Source organism: Piliocolobus tephrosceles, chromosome 5 (genome assembly GCF_002776525.5).
Source record: "Piliocolobus tephrosceles isolate RC106 chromosome 5, ASM277652v3, whole genome shotgun sequence".
Lineage (NCBI taxonomy): Eukaryota > Metazoa > Chordata > Mammalia > Primates > Cercopithecidae > Piliocolobus > Piliocolobus tephrosceles.
Window position 1 is genome coordinate 2,241,249 of NC_045438.1, and position 17,070 is coordinate 2,258,318.

A 17,070-nucleotide genomic window follows, 5' to 3' on the forward strand; every position below is an offset into this window, starting at 1 on the left:
AAACATCGTATGCCCTTGATTTCTTACAGAAGATAATTCCCAACGTGTCTTTTGAAACCAAATAAATTATTAGTAGGTTTACTGTTTCCTCCTACTTAGCTCAGGCGCTGGTTTGAAGAGTGCCACCTCAAAATTCATTCTACTTGAACTTCAGAATGAGAACTTAGTTGAAAATAGTGTTTTGCCAAAAACAGATGTAATCAAGTTAAAATGAGAACATATTGGATTAAGAGTGAGCCTTAAATCCAATGACTGGTGCCCTTATGAAATGAAGTTAATTTGGACACAGAGACGTACACACCGGGAAGGTGATGTGAAGACATAGAGGAAAATCCTATGAAGACAGAGGTAAGTAATGCATTTACAAGCCAAGAAAGGCCGAGGATTCCTGGCTACTAGCAGAAAATAAGAGGTGAGGAAGGATCCTAAAGTCTTCATAAAGGGCATCGTTCTGTTGACACCTAGATTGCACACTTCTAGCCTCCAGAAATATGAGAAAACAAATTTGTGTTGTTTAAGCCTCTTGATTTGCGGTAATTTACGTGGCAGCCCTACAAAATTAATACACTAAGAATTCAGCACAATAGCTCTTGATAGTGGCTGGTTATACAATTCCAAATCTGACTGGATAATCATTTATACATTCCATTTTTTTTTAACTATAGTGGATGTAGTTATTCTGCCCTGCTCTACACAGTCTTAGAAACTCTTCTTTAGGGGGCGGAGCAAGATGGCCGAATAGGAACAGCTTTAGTCTCCATCTCCCAGCGCGAGCGACACAGAAGACCGGTGATTTCTGCATTTTCAACTGAGGTACTGGGGTCATCTCACTCGGGAGTGCCGGACAATCTGTGCGGGTCAGCTGCTGCAGCCCGACCAGGGAGAGCTGAAGCAGGGCGAGGCATCGCCTCACCTGGGAAGCGCGAGGGGGAAGGGAGTCCCTTTTCCTAACCAGGGGAACTGAGACACACGACACCTGGAAAATCGGGTAACTCCCACCCCAATACTGCGCTGTAACACCAGCACACCGGAGATTATATCCCACACCTGGCCGGGAGGGTCCCACGCCCTCGGAGCCTCCCTCCTTGCTAACACAGCAGTCTGCGGCAATCTAACCGCAAGGCAGCAGCGAGGCTGGGGGAGGGGCGCCCGCCATCGCTGAGGCTTAAGTAGGTAAATAAAGCCGCTGGGAAGCTCGAACTGGGTGGAGCTCACAGCAGCTCAAGGAAACCTGCCTGTCTCTGTAGACTCCGCCTCTGGGGACAGGGCTCAGCTAAAGCAGCAGAGGCCTGTCCAGACGCTAACGACTCTGTCTGACAGCTTTGAAGACAGCAGTGGATCTCCCAACACGGAGGTTGAGATCTGAGAAGGGGCAGTCTGCCTGCTCAAGTGGGTCACTGACCCCTGAGTAGCCTAACTGGGAGACATCCCCCACTAGGGGCAGTCTGACACCCCACACCTCACAGGGTGGAGTACACCCCTGAGAGGAAGCTTCCAAAGCAAGAATCAGACAGGTGCACTCGCTGTTCAGCAATATTCTATCTTCTGCAACCTCTGCTGCTGATACCCAGGCAAACAGGGTCTGGAGTGGACCTCAAGCAATCTCCAACAGACCTATAGCTGAGGGTCCTGACTGTCAGAAGGAAAACTATCAAACAGGAAGGACACCTATATCAAAACCCCATCAGTACGTCACCATCATCAAAGACCAGAGACAGATAAAACCACAAAGATGGGGAAAAAGCAGGGCAGAAAAGCTGGAAATTCAAAAAATAAGAGCGCATCTCCTCCTGCAAAGGAGCACAGCCCATCACCAGCAATGGATCAAAGCTGGTCAGAGAATGATTTTGATGAGATGAGAGAAGAAGGCTTCAGTCCATCAAACCTCTCAGAGCTAAAGGAGGAATTACGTACCCAGCGCAAAGAAACTAAAAATCTTGAAAAAAGAGTGGAAGAATTGACAGCTAGACTAATTAATGCAGAGAAGGTCATAAACGAAATGACAGAGATGAAAACCATGACACGAGAAATACGTGACAAATGCACAAGCTTCAGTAACTGACTCGATCAACTGGAAGAAAGAGTATCAGCGATTGAGGATCAAATGAATGAAATGAAGCGAGAAGAGAAACCAAAAGAAAAAAGAAGAAAAAGAAATGAACAAAGCCTGCAAGAAGTATGGGATTATGTCAAAAGACCAAATCTACGTCTGATTGGGGTGCCTGAAAGTGAGGGGGAAAATGGAACCAAATTGGAAAACACTCTACAGGATATCATCCAGGAGAACTTCCCCAACCTAGCAGGGCAGGCCAACATTCAAATTCAGGAAATACAGAGAACGCCACAAAGATACTCCTCCAGAAGAGCAACTCCAAGACACATAATTGCCAGATTCACCAAAGTTGAAATGAAGGAAAAAATCTTAAGGGCAGCCAGAGAGAAAGGTCGGGTTACCCACAAAGGGAAGCCCATCAGACTGACAGCAGATCTCTCGGCAGAAACTCTACAAGCCAGAAGAGAGTGGGGGCCAATATTCAACGTTCTTAAAGAAAAGAATTTTAAACCCAGAATTTCATATCCAGCCAAACTAAGTTTCATAAGTGAAGGAGAAATAAAATTCTTTACAGATAAGCAAATGCTTAGAGATTTTGTCACCACCAGGCCTGCCTTACAAGAGACCCTGAAGGAAGCCCTAAACATGGAAAGGAACAACCGGTACCAGCCATTGCAAAAACATGCCAAAATGTAAAGACCATCGAGCCTAGGAAGAAACTGCATCAACTAATGAGCAAAATAACCAGTTAATATCATAATGGCAGGATCAAGATCACACATAACAATATTAACCTTAAATGTAAATGGACTAAATGCTCCAATTAAAAGACACAGACTGGCAAACTGGATAAAGAGTCAAGACCCATCAGTCTGCTGTCTTCAGGAGACCCATCTCACATGCAGAGACATACATAGGCTCAAAATAAAGGGATGGAGGAAGATCTACCAAGCAAATGGAGAACAAAAAAAAGCAGGGGTTGCAATCCTAGTCTCTGATAAAACAGACTTTAAACCATCAAAGATCAAAAGAGACAAAGAAGGCCATTACATAATGGTAAAGGGATCAATTCAACAGGAAGAGCTAACTATCCTAAATATATATGCACCCAATACAGGAGCACCCAGATTCATAAAGCAAGTCCTTAGAGACTTACAAAGAGACTTAGACTCCCATACAATAATAATGGGAGACTTCAACACCCCACTGTCAACATTAGACAGATCAATGAGACAGAAAGTTAATAAGGATATCCAGGAATTGAACTCATCTCTGCACCAAGCGGACCTAATAGACATCTATAGAACTCTCCACCCCAAGTCAACAGAATATACATTCTTCTCAGCACCACATCACACTTATTCCAAAATTGACCACATAATTGGAAGTAAAGCACTCCTCAGCAAATGTAAAAGAACAGAAATTATAACAAACTGTCTCTCTGACCACAGTGCAATCAAACTAGAACTCAGGACTAAGAAACTCAATCAAAACCGCTCAACTACATGGAAACTGAACAACCTGCTCCTGAATGACTACTGGGTACATAACGAAATGAAAGCAGAAATAAAGATGTTCTTGGAAACCAATGAGAACAAAGATACAGCATACCAGAATCTCTGGGAAACATTTAAAGCAGTGTGTAGAGGGAAATTTATAGCACTAAGTGCCCACAAGAGAAAGCAGGAAAGATCTAAAATTGACACTCTAACATCACAATTAAAAGAACTAGAGAGGCAAGAGCAAACACATTCAAAAGCTAGCAGAAAGCAAGAAATAACTAAGATCAGAGCAGAACTGAAGGAGATAGAGACACAAAAAACCCTCCAAAAAATCAATGAATCCAGGAGTTGGTTTCTTGAAAAGATCAACAAAATTGACAGACCGCTAGCAAGGCTAATAAAGAAGAAAAGAGAGAGGAATCAAATAGACGCAATAAAAAATGATAAAGGGGATATCACCACCGACCCCACAGAAATACAAACTACCATCAGAGAATACTATAAACACCTCTACGCAAATCAACTAGAAAATCTAGAAGAAATGGATAATTTCCTGGACACGTACACTCTTCCAAGACTAAACCAGGAAGAAGTTGAATCCCTGAATAGACCAATAGCAGGCTCTGAAATTGAGGCAACAATTAATAGCCTACCCACCAAAAAAAGCCCAGGACCAGATGGATTCACAGCTGAATTCTACCAGAGGTACAAGGAGGAGCTGGTACCATTCCTTCTGAAACTCTTCCAATCAATAGAAAAAGAGGGAATCCTCCCTAACTCATTTTATGAGGCCAACATCATCCTGATACCAAAGCCTGGCAGAGACACAACAAAAAAAGAGAATTTTAGACCAATCTCCCTGATGAACATCGATGCAAAAATCCTCAATAAAATACTGGCAAACCGGATTCAGCAGCACATCAAAAAGCTTATCCACCATGATCAAGTGGGCTTCATCCCTGGGATGCAAGGCTGGTTCAACATTCGCAAATCAATCAACGTAATCCAGCATATAAACAGAACCAAAGACAAGAACCACATGATTATCTCAATAGATGCAGAAAAGGCTTTTGACAAAATTCAACAGCCCTTTATGCTAAAAACGCTCAATAAATTCGGTATTGATGGAACGTACCTCAAAATAATAAGAGCTATTTATGACAAACCCACAGCTAATATCATACTGAATGGGCAAAAACTGGAAAAATTCCCTTTGAAAACTGGCACAAGACAGGGATGCCCTCTCTCACCACTTCTATTCAACATAGTGTTGGAAGTTCTGGCTATGGCACTCAGGCAAGAGAAAGAAATCAAGGGTATTCAGTTAGGAAAAGAAGAAGTCAAATTGTCCCTGTTTGCAGATGACATGATTGTGTATTTAGAAAACCCCATCGTCTCGGCCCAAAATCTTCTTAAGCTGATAAGCAACTTCAGCAAAGTCTCAGGATACAAAATTAATGTGCAAAAATCACAAGCATTCTTATACACCAGTAACAGACAAGCAGAGAGCCAAATCAGGAATGAACTTCCATTCACAATTGCTTCAAAGAGAATAAAATACCTAGGAATCCAACTTACAAGGGATGTAAACGACCTCTTCAAGGAGAACTACAAACCACTGCTCAGTGAAATGAAAGAGGACACAAACAAATGGAAAAACATACCATGCTCATGGATAGGAAGAATCAATATCGTGAAAATGGCCATACTGCCCAAGGTTATTTATACATTCAATGCCATCCCCATCAAGCTACCAATGAGTTTCTTCAGAGAATTGGAAAAAACTGCTTTAAAGTTCATATGGAACCAAAAAAGAGCCCGCATTGCCAAGACAATCCTAAGTCAAAAGGACAAAGCCGGAGGCGTCACGCTACCTGACTTCAAACTATACTACAAGGCTACAGTAACCAAAACAGCATGGTACTGGTACCAAAACAGAGATATAGACCAATGGAACAAAACGGAGCCCTCAGAAATAATGCCACACATCTACAACCATCTGATCTTTGACAAACCTGACAAAAACAAGAAATGGGGAAAGGATTCCCTATTTAATAAATGGTGCTGGGAAAATTGGCTAGCCATAAGTAGAAAGCTGAAACTGGATCCTTTCCTTACTCCTTATACGAAGATTAATTCAAGATGGATTAGAGACTTAAATGTTAGACCTAATACCATAAAAACCCTAGAAGAAAATCTAGGTAGTACCATTCAGGACATAGTCATGGGCAAGGACTTCATGTCTAAAACACCAAAAGCAACGGCAGCAAAAGCCAAAATTGACAAATGGGATCTCATTAAACTAAAGAGCTTCTGCACAGCAAAAGAAACTACAAGCTTTTCTTTACATCAAAATTGATTTACCTGTTCCCTCCAAAGGCTTAATAAATAGTTAGTGACCAAGAAAGTAGAGAAATTTTTCTTTCTTCAAGAAAGTTTAATCAGTGAAGTTGCCTGAGATCAGAAAAATAAATAGAGAAATGTTGCAGCTGCACCACACCAGTCCTAAAATGGGTGAAATGTTTGTCATATAATTTTTAGAATATTCTTTTCTGAAATATATTGAGACTCATTTATCATGTGGATAATTATTCTCCTAGAAGCAAAACTATCTCATTATTATTTTCTGACACTTTTATATTCTATATTCCACTGTATCTTTTGGAAAGTCATTCTATTTTCTAAGAAATGTTTTTCATTTTCCATGTGATTTTTGAAAAAATGAACCATTCACATTGTGATTTTTAGAAAGTGAGATGTTTCCTAGATATTGTGTGTTGTTCCTCACTTTATCTCTTTGGTCTTCTTCAACTAGAAGACTGACTTTCAGAGGTCTAAACTATCTTTCTCACTGGCAGAGCTCATTTTATATAATTTGATATTGAAACTCCAGAAAATGCCACACTCGGGAAACTCAACACTTTGCTCAGATTTCCTCATAAACTCCATTTCACAGTTATCCTAAATTACTTGTAGTGAATGTATGTATGATTTCTTAAACATATAGTTGCTTTATCCTCTCAATTATTTGGTTTAGAAAAAAAACTTTCACACCTTCTTTGTGTCGGGCATTGTGATAAACCCTTTGGAGGAAAAACAAAATACAGTAACTTTCTTGAGGATCCCAGTGTGGAAGAAACTCACATTTCTTTCCCATTCCATAAGCAGACCTGGCCTGGCTTACAAAAGTCAGCACCTACATTTACTTTTCTGAGTGTTTTCTCTAATAGCAACCTCATCCTCTGCTTTGTCCACAGCAGGCCAGACATGCCAGAGAATACAAGCATTCTAAGATCATCATCACTTAACCAGTGACTGGTGGGAGTCAGTATATCAGTATAGTGGCTCCCTTTTCTTTTGTGTCAAATAATTCTGAGGCTCCTATTCCCCATTGTCTCCTATAATTCCCTAGTGGGAATAAGATCTTATTGCTTATATTGGTAACTTGCTTTACAGCATTCCTTTGAATGGCAGTTTTCTCTTTACTTTCTCTCTTCCTGTCTTATTTTATGACCCTCCGGAAGCAGAGACATAGTATTTGAGAAATGCGAGAAACATTAGAAGGGAAATGGGTAGGTGTTACGAAGAAGAAACCAAGCTATTCAAGTGTGCTTTACTAATCTAGAAAGCACGGGGTTGCTTCATTCTAGAGGAAAGGGCAAAGGGCAAAGGCATGCCTCAGAGTTGTGTCAACCAAGAGAAGAGATAATCTGAGATTATGTACCAACAACCATAAATTACTGAGGGCTTTTGGGGTGGTACATTTAATTCCCTGGTACTTCTAGCCTGCCAATCGCACAAGCATAGTGGTCTACCTATTGGGGAAAATCCTTATGCATGGAGATGCAGATACTGGTCTCTGTAAATCAGAACAAGCAAATTGAAATGAGAAGATTTGAGGATGCTTAGTAGGATACAGATAGTGCCTGCTATCCTTCACGATTTGCCTACCAGATTTATCTGGGATCTTTCCTACCAATTTATTTGCACTAGAATTTTTGTCTCAAGAGTTGCTCTTGGAGGATCCTAAACTATGATAATCATGTTTGACTGTGAAGATACTTAAGGTGTCATTATCTGAAAAATCCTGAACTAAATATATAAGAACATGCTACAATGCCATAGAAGGAAGAAAGGGAGGAGAATCAGGAAATATGGAGAAGAGAAAGATAAAAAAATTTTAGGCCAGTAGGAGTTAGGTAGATTAAAACAGAAAGAAAGGGGGCAGGTGTTTGGAACATTTCATCAAGTGGCCCTGGAGCATCAAGGGCTGGGCAGTCAGAGTTGGCTGGCAGGAGCAGGCAATAAGGTGATGCATTTCTTCAAAGATAATTAAAAATAATAATAATAATACTCAAAATTAGTCCTTATCACGATATAATCTTTATCACTGATATAAAAATATGTTAGTGTTCTAAACTATTATCTATGTTCTAAACTATCTAAACAATAGATATGTTCTAAATCAAACTATCTAATTTTGAACATACACATATTATCTATATGAACATATTATCTATCTATAATGTTTATGTTCTAAACTATTGTTGCAGTTGCACAATACATGTTATGCTACATATATGCAACTTTTTACATATATTTTTTAGATAAATATTATACTTCACACAGAAATTAATTTGAAGAACCCCTAGTTATTTAGTGCTCAGGGACATATGTTGGTTTCAAGAATTTGTAATAGTATGGAGCTTTGTCTGGTAACAGTTTTGTCTTCCACCCAGACAGTGCTTTATATTTCTGCATTTAACAGGTTTGAAATAAGCAACAATAGCACAGTGAATGTAAGATGAAGCAACAGAAACTGATTTACTTCTATCCTGTCATTTTCAAATGCCAGGACAAATGACAAAAGACACTGCTTTTACATTACCAGAACAAATTAAATTGTCAATGTTTGAATGACTTGGTTTTTTATCATAGGTTTTCTTTTCTTTCTTTTTTTCAAGATAGAGTCTCGTTCTTGTTGCCCAGGCTGGAGTGCAATGGCATGATATCGGCTCACTGCAACCTCCACCTCCTGGGTTCAAGCGATTCTCCTGTCTCAGCCTCCCAAGTAGCTGGAATTACAGGCATGTGTCACCATGCCCAGCTAATTTTTGTATTTTTTTGTGGAGACAGGGCTTTGCCATGTTGGTCAGGCTGGTCTCAAATTCCTGACCTTAGGGGATCTACCCGCCTTGGCCTCCCAGAGTGCTGGAATTATAGGCATGAGCCACCATGCCCGGCCTTATCATAAGTTTGCTATAGAAAATTACATCCATGCTCAGCATCTTTCAGCCTTTTTCATTTGTTTTAGTGTAAACAAATATTTAGGAATTTTAAGAAATATATTAGCAATTTTGGAAATTTTTTGACACACGCACCTTAATGTGAAAGAATTGTTTATATTAAAATATACAACAATATAGTTCAATCAAGTAAAAAAGTTGATGATAATGTAGCTATACTGCCTAAGTTAAACATATTAAAAAGTCTACATATTTATATTAAATATAAATTATATAGACATTTGGGTGTATAGTCTTGACTTTTTTCTTTTTCATCTTTTATTTTAGGTTCAGGGGGTACACGTGCAGGTTTGTTACATGTTTAAATTGTGTGTCACTGGGGTTTGGTGTACAAATGATTTCATCACCCAGGTAGCAAGCATAGTTTTGACTTGCGGTTTTTCAATCATCACTTTCCAGCCTCTAGTAGGCTCCAGTGTCTATTTGTCTCTTCTTTTAATCAGTTATTTTATCATACTGTCGAATTATTTTGATGTGATTTTTCTCTCTGTTTTTTACTAGCTTGATTATGCAAACAACCTTCAAGAAGACTGTGGTATTTTGTTTTGTTTTCTTTCTTTTCTGGCCATTAAAATTTATCATCTCATTTCATGATTTTTAATGGAAAATATTTTGTCAAAGAGAAGAGAGGGAGCTAACAAATAATTACACTCCAACTTTCAAATATTCAAAGATTGACTTTGCTGGAGAGATCAGTACTGCAAATGTCAGGGAGGAATGACATAACATGACAAGTTCGGAACTACAAAGAATTCAGCACGTCTAAATGAAGGGTAAAGAAATTTCAGGAGGTAAGCGTAGTATAGTTAGTGTGCGTTTTCAGATTGTTGATTGAACATGTGTATTGAAGCTCAAGCGAATACAGTTAAAGGACAAAATAACAACAAAAATTAACAGGAGAATAAAAGAGAGAGAGCAGGAAAAAGATAATTCTGATCACAGTCAAAAAAGGCCCTAGAATGACAACTATAGGCGACAAAAAGGAAGTAAATAGTCAAGATCATGAGTGAGAAATTTTATGTAGGAGAAACATCTTCAAGAAAATGAAATTAAGAGAATATGTGATATGCTTATCTTAAGAGAAGATTTATATTTACTTTAGAGGGATTGGAAATGACTTAAGAGTAATACCGAAAAAAAGACAAAAGTAAAGTGACTAATTCTAAAGAAAACAGAAAAACTGTATAACAATATAAATATGCCCTACCTGAGAATGGTATTAACAAGCAATAATAATATACCTCATATATTATTATTATAACTAAAAGTTATGACTACTGTGGCGTAAGTATCTGATGTGTTTAAGTAATAATTTATTGCATACCGGGTATGTGAAAAGAGTAAAATGCTCATTTTGATTTTATGTATAGCCAAGTGATTATTTCTGACCAATGGACTATGAACAGAAATAATGTACAACATTTCTAGATGTTCTCTAAAATATCTCAAAATTTCCTTCACTTCCTTGCTATTTCCTCAAATTCAGCTGGACGCAGGCCTCTATGAGAGAGGTCTTTAAGGTAGCATCCTAAATTGGAACAGTTTGAATCCTGGAGTATTTGATAAAAGGAAAACTTCCCAAAGAATCATGCTACCAAGAATCATGTTACCAAGAATAACTACATTAGATTTTTATTGAGAAATACATGTTATATTAAGTCACAGAACTCCTTGATTATGTATTTGTTTTCATATAAGAACTAGTATTCCTTGACCTAACTAATATAGAAATTGAAACTGGAGTTCCATGATAGCTTCTGGATGGTTAGCATGGTTAGAGCTGTCATTCTATGTTGAAAGGTAAGACTATTTCTGAGGTTTGAAAGTGTTCTAGACTATTCTTTCAGGTACCTTAGCATTACAAAGTGGAAGAACTATAGAATAGCACCAGAATCAGGGTCTAGGTTATTTCCTTTCTTCCTTCCTGAATTAGTAAGGGTTCTCCAGAGATACAGAACCAATAGGACACACACACACACACAATGTCAACATAAAACGTAGAGAGACAAACCTCTAAGTAAGAAGTTTATCTTCTTTTATTTGGGAATAATATACCAGAAATAGGACTGCAATCCAGGACACACATACAGATCAGGGCGGTCTCCAGTATGTCTGGAGAACAAAGGACAAATAGGATTTCACTGGGAAAAGATAAGCTCACTGGTGTCAGAATGTCTTTTGGGAGCTGGCAAGCTGTGATTGGTGAGTGGTAGCAGTTGCTAGATAAAACTTGTAATCTTAGATCTAGCAGGCTGTTTCGTAGGATTGGGCTTGTGAGACAGTGTGTCAGGCAAATGTTTTTGTAGAAGCAGCTAGCTGTCCTTGTGCTGCTATCTATCTTTGTGTGACTCATGCAGTAAGCTGTGGTTTGGGAAAACTTCTTGTGAGAGTTTCTGTTATCAGAATCGTGCATGACAACCCTCCCTTTATGGCCTATTGCCAGCTCCGTTTTGCCAGGATTTGACACAACTGACTCTATTTTAATTTGACAACTTTCACAGTATGTGTGTGTGTATGTAGAGAGAGACTCACATGATTATGAAAATGATTATGGAGACTGGGAAGTCCAAATGTAGTGAAGGCTGCCAGGCTTGAGACCCAGAAGAGCCGATGGTACAGTTCTAATCTGAAAGCAATCTGCTGGACCATTTCTTCTTGTTTGGGAGGTGGGTCTTTTTATTAGATTCAGGCCTTCAACAGATTGCATGAGGTCCACATGTGTTATGGAGGGCCGTTTGCTTACTGAAAGTTCACTGATACAAACATTAATCTCATTCAAAAACATTTTCCAAGTTTACACATAAAGTTGTCCATCACACTTCCTCTTTGTTTCCTTTCTTCCTTCCATGATAGATGTGTTTTCAACGGGGGTATATATTTATCTGCTAAAGGAGCCATAGGAAAATAGGCCAGAGCTTGAGGAGGAGGAGGGGTGATGGATAAGGCAGTTTGTCTGAGTTATACAAAGCACAGATGGAGGTAGTCATCTTGATCAGAAGGAGAGAAATTTCTCCTGCTGAGAAGGGAGGAAGCCCTAGTGCTTTCTGTCTCCACTGTACTTCACTGTCACTCCTCCACCCCTAGCTTGGTTGTAAATATACTGTCTTCAATGGCTACAATACTGTAGTTCTTCTCTGGGACTGCACCCGTCTATCTCCTTTCCCCATTCACTCCCTCTGCATCATCAGCAAGACTGTGAGTCCCTCATTCCTCCAAGCATTTAAGATTCAACAAATAAATAAATAAATATGTGTCTTATAAGGCTCCTTGCTCTATAAAACTCTGTCTCCTTATTTGTTAATTCAACACTCTTCTTCATGTTCTCTCCCTCTAAATTCAGTCTTCTAAACATTATCAGATATATATTTTTTAATTTTGTCTACTGAATTTAATACAAACTCATACTGCTTAACTTCATCCAGGGGGTCACTAAAAATCAGAAACATGTTTGCATTTTACTGATAGCATGCTGACATTTCTGGGGGCTAAGGTGATTTCAGCATTCAACTTTGTTTTCTCATGCTTCTTTCTTTCTATCTGTCTATCTATCTATTTATTTATTTATTTGAGATGGAGTTTCGCTCTTGTTACCCAGGCTGGAGTGCACTGGTGTTCTCTCAGCTCACTGCAACCTCCACCTCCCGGGTTCAAGCGATTCTCCTGCCCCAGTCTTTCAAGTAGCTGGGATGATGCATGCCTGGCTAATTTTGTATTTTTAGTAGAGATGGGGATTCCCTATGTTGGTCAGGCTGGTCTCAAACTTCTGACAACAGGTGATCCACCCATCTCAGCCTCCCAAAGTGCTGGGATTAGAGGTGTGAGCCACCCAGGTGGCCCTGTTTTCACATGCTTCTTTCTTCCTCCTATGCAAACTTTATTTAACTTACATGCCACTTTTATGAAATTACACTAATATTACCCAAGATTTTCTTATAACCCAGTAAGTAATCTTTCTTCTGCCTCTATATTTGTGTTTCTGCAGGATTTCATTATTTACTATGTCCTTCTTCAAAGTATTTCATTTCTTGGTTTTTATTAGTCATTTTTCTGTTTCGTCAAACTTCAAAGACAAATCAAAATTATCTCTTAAGTTTGGCTTGTTTTCTCAAAGTCTACATTTTTTAAATGTAAATTATTCTTTTGTACTCACAGCTACACATGGAAATTTATCTTGACCAATACCTAACAAGGCTTTAGAAGTGAGTGTTTTTCAAAAGATGTTATTTTCTCTAGCTAGCTCAGGATATTTGGAGCCATTTAGAAATATTATAACAAGCATTACTTAGTAAAAATGAAAGGACTATACTATTTTAATATAGAATGAAGGAAGAATAACTGATTGATCATCTAAGGAGACAAAATTTGACATAGCTAGTGAGTAGAATTGCATGTATGCAGCTGGAACTGAAATAAAGGGACTTAAACCACAGATAGTGCTAAAATTTGTGTTTAAAAAAAAAAGACATTTTACAAAATTGAGGCTGTCTCTAACTTGGGCAGTAAGGAGACTGACTATAATCGTCATATATATATAAAGATTTATTATAAAAAATAATAAACTAAGCTTAAATCACAAAGTTAGGATTTAGGCTCAAAATAAATTAAAACTTCCTTCTCTTTTCAAAGGTCATTAAATACTGAGATAAATTAATGAAGACATTTATATAAAGCAAGGTCTTATTCCTTCAATGCTTTTAGTAACAGAATTGGCACCAATTTATCTGATCTGAAATAAATACAATGCACAGAGTGGAACTAAGCATGTTCTTGAGAAATATGTAATGCTATACGCTAAGAGCCATGAGAATTACAATGAACTTACACACAAAAGGGTTAGGATGCACTGAGAAAATAAGAAGAACAATTGGGACAGATATTAGAGCATTACTAAAATAAAACTATATTTTCTTTGCTTTTTATATTTTAGATAAATAGGAAATACATGAAAACTTTTATGCAGATATTTGGGATGGACAAACACTTGCAAACCTCAAAAAGAACACATTTTTCTGGTAAAATTGTTCAGTTCTTTTATTGGATAACATTATGTCATAACAAGCAAAGTCCTTTATTTTTCTTTTATTTATTTTTTCTTAATTATAAATACTAATCTAATTAAAGATGTGTGTGCGTGTGTTTGTATGTGTGTATGTGAGAGAGAGAGAGAGAGAGAATTTGGAGCATAAATTATTAATTTTTTTTTTTATTTTTTACTTGTACGTACTAACATTGCTTTTTTTACTTGAACGTATACCGAGAGAAAAACTAACTTCTCAGTCTTTAAATTAAGGACAGTTTGAAAGAGAATCATATCATTGAGCTAGGGTGAAAAACTCTGCCTCATGATAGCTCAAACCTTTGATCTATCCAACACACTAACATTATTTTTGACAGATGACAGAGATCCAGTGAATTTTAAATCTGGTCTCTATAAACCATTTATAGCTATAAGGCATCCCCACAGGCACTCTTATTCGGTATTTATGAATCCTTTTGGAACAGATTTCTTACTATATGTCCATCTGATAAGAATAGGAGAAAAACTGAATATCAGTATATTTCAAAATATTTGTCCCTAGACTGTATAATTATACTCAATTAAAAACTTGCTAGAAAAAGTAAAAGTTATTCACAATCAATTGCCACTTTTGTACCAAGCAAATTCATTTGAAATGCCATGATGGACATTTGCAGGCAATGGTAGAAAATGCACTGGCTGAATATCTTGTAATTTAGCCTGAGTAAATCTTCCTGGAGAATACAAAGTACTGGAACTCTAAGCAAGACAATGCTATGAATACATTTTGGAGACTTTTACAAGAAGGAAAACATGCTGATCTGAAGGATGACTTCTTTTGTTTTTGCCATCTTCAGAATCCAGCAATGTAACAGTAAAAACTTGCTTTGAGGCTAAAAAGCTATTAATAATGAATCACTAGGTCAATGTTGTAGTCCAAGGGGGAGGTGCGGAGAAATAGCAATGGCCTCCAGCAGTCAATGCTATGCTTTTATCATTGGCTGTTTCACTTAATCACTGATACATTTACAGAGCTTGTGGCAGATCAAAGATCCATGAGCTGATGAGAAAATAAACTATATCCTTGGTGAGAATTACAAGAATAATCTCATATTTTCTAGCCTTAGGGATGAAGTTTCAGTTTAAAGGTTGTACCTTCAACAGTTGTGTCTGAAATGCAAATGATGGCCATCAATATTTTCCTTCCAGCCAAATTGTCATTTTAATTCCTATGCTCATTCGAAAAGCACACTGAAGAGCCACCATACGTAAAACCGTCACAGAGTTCAACAGACAGGGTAAATCATCACTTGAAAGAATTTCAAACAACAGGTAAGAATTTTTTAAAAAGTGAACCAAGAAAAGGATTGAATTATAAGGAAGTAAAATTTAAAAATCGTCAATTATGCTGTACTCATAAAAACATATCAATTCACCTCCACCAGTAATTTAATTGCAAAATTTTAGTGATTCTGTAGTTTCTTCTATGTGTACGAAAAAACACTATTAAATATTTTTGATATCACAACAAAAAATAACTTCAATCTCTTACAGTGGCTAAGTATCTGTAATGCTATATTCATGCATTTATACTGTGCTCATAATATGTAATCCACTGAACCAGACACTACTAAAAGAAATTCTTGTATTTGCCATGGAGAGCTGTGATGATGGTTAATCTTACATGTCACTTGGCTAGGCTACCGTGGCAAGTAATTTGGTCAAACACTAGTTTAGATGTTGCTGTGAAGGTATTTTAAATTGTAATTAACACCGATTTCATATCTGAGTAAAGCAAATATGATTCAGGCAATTATCAAATGGTTCCAGATCTACAGAGGACTGTCTGCTCTATTTATATAATTTCTTTTGAAATTCATATTTAATTTTTTTTAACTTTTATTTTAGGTTCAGGGCACATGTGCAGGTTTGTTATATAGGTAAACTTGTGACTCGCAGGTTTGGTGTACGGATTATTTAGTCAGCCAGATAGTAAGCCTAGTACCAGATAGTTACTTTTTCTGATCCTCTGCCTCCTCTCACCCTCCACCCTCAAGTAGGTCCCAGTGTCCGCTGTTCCCCTTTTTGTGTCCACATGTTCTTATCATTTAGTTCCCACTTATAAGTGAGAAGATGCAGTATTTCATTTTTTGTTTCTACATTAGTTTGCTAAGGATAATGGCCTCCAGATTCATCCAAGTTCCTGTAAATAACATGATATTCTTTATTATGGCCGCATAGTATTGCATGGTGTGTATGTACCATATTTTCTTTTTCCAGTCTGACATCAATGGGCATTTAGGTTGATTCCATGTTTTTGCTATTGTAAATAGTGCTGCAATGAACATATACGTGCATGTGTCTATGATAGAATAATTTTTAATCCTTTGGGTGTATAACAAGTAATGGAATTTCTGGGTCAAATGTTAGTTTTGCTTTTAGCTCTTTGAGGAATCACCACAATGCTTTCCATGATGGTTGAATTAATTTATACTCCTAACCCTGTATAAGTGTTCTTTTTTTCTCTCCAAACATGCCAGCCTCTGTTATTTTTATTTTCTTTTATTTTTGAGACACAGCTCTGTCACCCAAGCTGAAGTGCAGTGGCCCGATCTCAGCACCACCTCTGAGGTTCAAGTGATTCTTGTGCCTCAGCATCTCAAGGAGCTGGGGCTACAGGCACGCACCACCATGCCCGGCGAATCTTTTTGTTTTTGTACTTTTAGTAGAAATGTAGTTTTCATGTTGGCCAGGTTGGTCTAAAACTCCTTGCCTCAAGTGATCTTCCCAAAGTGCTGGGATTACAGGCATGAGCCACCGTGCCCGGCCCAGCCTCTGTTATTTTTGACTTTTTAGTAACAGCCATTCTGACTAGTGTGACATGGTATCTTATCATACTTTTGATTTTCATTTTGTTAATTATTAGTGATATTGAGGTTTTTTATATGCTTTATATGTAAGTTACATATATGTCTTCTTTTGAGAAGTGTCTGTTCATGTTCTTTGCTCACTTTTTAATGGAATTGTTATAAACATTCTATATACAAAATATATATTATATATTTTGTATATAGATATATATCTATATATAAATATATTATTCTATAAATATATGTCTATATATAAATATATGTTTATTATCTATAAATAATATATTTATTATTCTATTCTATGTTTATAGAATAATATATT